Genomic DNA, 5,392 nt, shown 5'->3' on the forward strand with positions numbered 1-5,392 from the left:
TTGTTTTACAGAATAGTATAAATTGTATCTTTACCTCGGACTAACATTTTTTTACAGGAAGATGATTTTCTAGAAAATGGTGGTCTGGGCGCCCGGAACTGGTCCGAGCATCCGGAAGGCAAAAGTCTATCTTGTCGCAAACATGGAGCGCGCTGATTAGCTGAACCGACGTTATGGTCCAGACGCCCGGAGCACTCCTATAAAAGGAGCCTTCCTCCAAAGCTATGAATAACAACTTCTTTCTATGACTGCTCTGTTGTGCTCTGCTCTTGCAATGCTGTGAAGCTTCTCCGACAACTTGTGGTTCAAGTTCTTTTCAATTGTTGTCGGTATTTCTTTTACAAAGTTCTTGTACTTATTCTTGTAAACCCTTTTGCGAATTGCTAGTGAATTGCCCAACAAAAGCATTTGACGAGTGCAGGCCTTGGAGTAGGAGTCGACAAAAGCTCCGAACCAAGTAAAATTGGTATTGTTAACATTGTGTCTTTCTTATTTCCATTGCGTACTCGACTTGACTTTGCTACGAATTTTCGATCGCTATTCACCCCCCTCTAGCAGACCCTACGATCCAACAATAACTAAATCATGATTTATGTTTTCTTGATTCAAGTTCTTATTTCATTCCTAAAATTCATGCAGATAAGAGAAAACTCATATTCTATCAATTTATATCAGAGTCATAGGTTCTATTTCATTGTTTCCATTGGCAATAAAGTTTAAGCTTCTCATCGATTTGTTGTTTGTATGCTAGATCAAGTTTTCTTAGTATAATATAATTTTTAATCATCGGAAATCATGTAAGAAAAAATTATGATAGACTTATTTTTTTTTTGTATTTCTAGGATGAACACGAAGAACGGTAAAATTCATCATTATTTAACTTAATTTTAAGTAAAGTTATGATGATTCAATCGATTACTCAAGTCTAAAATTTAAAAAAAAATAATTAAAATTTAATTGATTAACGACCTTAAATTTAGGACTACGTCAATAAGTCACATTAAATTATTTTTAATTGATTGAGATGGTTTCGATTAATTTTTTTAGATTGAGATTTTTTTTTCGATTAAGTTTCCTGGAATCGATTAAAAAAACTTTACTACTGTTTCAAGGTGAAACCGTGTAAGAAAGAAAAAAAAAACACTTTCAACGTGAAACAATGTCTCATGAAAAAAAACCGGTTTCAACGTTTCTAGTGTCTCAATGTGAAGAAAAAACATGCATTAAATAAATTTTAATAATTAAGAGATTAAATAGTATTAAATAATATTATTTAATTATAAAATTTAAAGGGAGTTTTAGCTTCTTAGGGTTCTATATATAATTAGGTAGTCATATATAGTAAGTTTTTAGATCGATTGAGATAATCAATTGGATTATACCAACCGATTAATAAGCCTAATTTTAGGTTGTTAAGGCTGATTAAATAATTTTTGTTCGAATTAAGTTCTTAGGATTTTCTTAAGTCTATCTACACAACATGTTACTAAGTTGAACTAACGTATTGGCCCAAAAGAATACACTTTATGTAGGTTTAGTGTATTTTGTATTGGTAGACATTTATCTATGCTAAGAATAATTGACCCAAAGGAAGATTATTTTTATACCAGATATATGAACAAGGTAACTTATAATTATGGAACAAAATATTATTTTGTTCATATCATACACAAAATATGTCAACCCAAAGAAAGACATATTATGTGGCTGATTAAGATTATTGTGAGCTATGAATCAAAATATAATTCATATAAAGTATCATATTATGCATACAATAGGTCAGCCCAAAGGAGGGTATATTGTGTGACCAATTAAAGTTTGAATTATATATGAAAGTATCGCTAACAAATTATATTTTAGTCTACAGAATAAAATATAATGTTGTATTTAGTATCTCATAAAGAGCTCATTCATATACATTTAAAATTTTATTTTATTTTATTTGCATAATCTTGTGTTTTAGTACTTGCACTTATACATGTTCTTGACTTTAATTAAATCGTGAGCTTAAATAAATTTTTCTCCTTAATTTCAGTGTAATTTGTAACTGTCAGTATTAATAACATCCCAATATTATCTAGTTCAAATTTTATTGAATGAAAAGAATAAGTGATCGTAGTCTTAGGTTGCATGGACTTAGACTATGTATTAAAGAATGATCGCTCCGTACCTCTGACCAGTGCTAGCACTATAGAGCAGAGGGTTGAATTTCAGCTGTGAGATAAATCAAATCGCATGTGTCTGAGTGATGTGTATAAATTATATATATTTTAAAGCATTCTTTAACGCATATGTACTTGTATTTCATACATATAATCTATGTTTATTGCACCATATTTCATTATTATGTTATATTTCCATTCTATTTATTTGGAGATCAACTCTTTGAATATTTTTATTAACAGGACACAATTTAGAGTGAAAATAGGGCAAAGGATGCACATTGGATCAACATATGGAAATATAGCAATCTGGTCATGCCAAAAGGCACGACCGTGTGTTCTTGCCCGTGGAAAAGCAAGGGCAGGCCATAGCTCCCACTATAGGCCAATCAAGGAGCGGCCGTGAGAAATCACACAGCCATGTTCCTCTTCTAGAGTTGATTCAGAGGCTGGTCGTGCCCCCTCACCCGTAGCCATTCATGCCATGGTCGTGTCAAAAGGCACGTCTGTGCCTCTTCGGACGAGGCTATTCACGCCTAGGTCGTGCCAAAAGGCATGACTATGGCGGAGAAAACAAGGGGACCGTGTTGAGCGAAAACAAGGCTAAGTTGAATCTGGGCAAACTGCAGACTTATTTTAAAATGACTATAACTTTGTGCTTGGTTGGAGTTAGGGTTGTTATTTATACCAAAATGTAGCTAACTTCAATATAGACAACTTTGATTTAGGTTTAACAGAGAGAAATCATGGTCTAGCCATGCTAAATGGCACGCTCATGCCTCCCAGCCGTGGCTTCATTGGGTCCTCCATCCAGACTATAAATCAAATTTTGAAGCACCATAACTTTCATCTCTATTGGAGAAAAGGTTTCATCCAAATATCAGAATGTAGATAATTTTAAGGGCTACAACTTGGGAGAAACACAAAAAAACCAGGTTTAAGAGGTAAAAAATCTAGTTTACTAGACCCCTGTACTCCTGGATAATCTGGGCAGTGTGGAGGAGGTATAAAAGGGTCAATAAACTCATTCTTTGACACATCTTTGGCTTGGGTCTAGCCTCCATTCCTTCGGGAAGAGTTATCCCCCCTTGGAAGAACCCTAGAAGCTTCATCTTTACTGATCCGTCTACCTCTGGAGCAAGGATTACATCCAAGAAGATCGGCGCTACACGGATAAGCCTTCTCTTCTCTTCTCTTCTCTTTATGTTTTAAGTTGTAGATTGCTTTACTTTTCATCTCTTGGTTGTATTTCATTCTCTATGGAGTAGATCCTCCAGATGTAGGATGCAGGGAGTAGTTGTAATATGATGTACTGTATGAACTATGTAATTGGATATTTATTTGTGCAATGATATATTCAATAGACTTGTTCCTATGTGTTATACCTTGTACATGTTTGACGAAATGTGTGTGTGGTATATGCATGTAAATTGTGGTGGATTTGTTGCTTTATAGAGGAGAAGTACTAGATTGTATGACCGCGAAATCCTATGATAGGGGTAGCCCTTTAAGTGAACTTTCTAGGGTGATCCTCTTGTAAGGAGACTGATTCACTACAAAAGAGTATCTAATTAGAGTTTATAGAGTTTCTCTTAAATTAATGTTAAGAAATGACTTGTGTAATTTAGAATTGTATGACTCGAGGATCCTGTGACAAAGGATAACCCTTTTAACTAGACTTTCTAGGTTACCTCTTTTACTTAGTTGCATTAATCTACGGTTATGAAGTATATTGGATAACTCTAGGATTGTATTACCAGGAGGTCTTAAGATAACCCTTTAATCGAACTTTCTAGAGTTACTTCTTTACTTAATGACATTAGGACTTGGATAAACTCTTCAGTACAATCTGCACAGGGTTGTATCATACTTTAGTTAGAAGCCCTACAAGAATATAAACATGGAGTTAGGTAGATGAACAATGCATAGAGACATTAACTAACATCATAATGAAATCGAAATCTTATAATCTATCATTCTTCCTTCACTTCCACTCATTCTCTCCCTCTCTACTCTTTCTTTAATCTCTCTCTCTCTCTCTCTCTCTCTCTCTCTCCCCTTCTCTTTCTCTTTTAAGCATCCGTGAGCTTCATAAAAAAAATTAAGCGTTTGTGAGTCAACATTCGATTGTTTAGATAACTCACTGTGCGAAGTTAACTAGTACTTAATCAACAATCCTCATTGGATTGATATTTTATTACTTAATGGCAACCATGCACTTGTGAATTGTACACATCAAGTTTTTGGTGTCATTGCCTGGGATTATTTTCGATTAACATTAGTTGATTACCATATGAGTTATTTTAGACTTATTAATAGATTTTTTTGTTTTTATTTCTACATATACTTTTCTTGTCATTAGTTTATAGTTCATTTTTTCTTTCCTTAATTTTTACATTTTCTTTCTTAATTCTTTATTTTTATTTTTTCTCATAATTTTTTTAGATACCATGAGCACTAACATGTCAAGCAGGCCTTTAAGAGAACTTTTATGTCCATTTCTATTAGATTTATGTCTCTCATTGTACAACCTCATATTGAAGCAAAAAGTTTTCAATTAGACTCAGAGTTAATTACCATGATATAAAGTCACAAATTTGGAGGAGAAGTACATATTTGTACCTTGAAGACTTTATTGAATATTGCAACATGGTTAACTGTGATGGAATGTTAGTAGATGTAGTTCGGTTGATGACATTTCCTTTTAGTATCAAGGATAGAGCAAGGACTTGATTATATTATCTCAGTCCTTAAAGCATTACAAGTTGAGAATAATTGGAGCAACGATTTCTGAATTACTTTTTTCCTCCCAGCAGAACTGTGTACATGAGAAATTGCATCCAAAGCTTTGTTCAGATGGATGGGGAACCAATATTTGAAGCATGGGATAGATTTAAAAGTTTATTGTGACAGTGTCTTCATCATAGTTTGGAAAAAATGGCTGACTCAACACATATTTTATAAAGAAATTTCTTTTTCGAGAAAGAGATTTTTAGATTTATCTGCTAGAAGTTCTTTTATGAATAAAAGTCTGGATGAAGCATACACATTAATTGAGCAAGTGACACTGAATCTCCAAGAATGATCAAATGAAAATTTGAAGACACCTTCTTTAAGAATCCCAGATATGCAAGCCATTAATACAATTGAGAAAGTCAAGAAAGAGTTAATGCAACCACCTAAGTGTATTGAAGGCCATACTGAAAACATCAACAAGTCACTAAACGAGG

General features: G+C 33.5%; 1 non-coding gene across 1 annotated transcript; it reads right to left on the reverse strand.

Annotated features, from left to right (window-relative positions):
• Positions 1–4,984: 4,984 nt before the first annotated feature.
• On the reverse strand, positions 4,985–5,092 carry LOC121968833. Its single transcript, XR_006108365.1, has one exon. It is a non-coding gene; the product is annotated as a small nucleolar RNA R71 (small nucleolar RNA).
• Positions 5,093–5,392: the final 300 nt, after the last annotated feature.

The sequence above is a fragment of the Zingiber officinale genome, chromosome 3B (genome assembly GCF_018446385.1).
Source record: "Zingiber officinale cultivar Zhangliang chromosome 3B, Zo_v1.1, whole genome shotgun sequence".
Classification (NCBI taxonomy): Eukaryota; Viridiplantae; Streptophyta; class Magnoliopsida; order Zingiberales; family Zingiberaceae; genus Zingiber; species Zingiber officinale.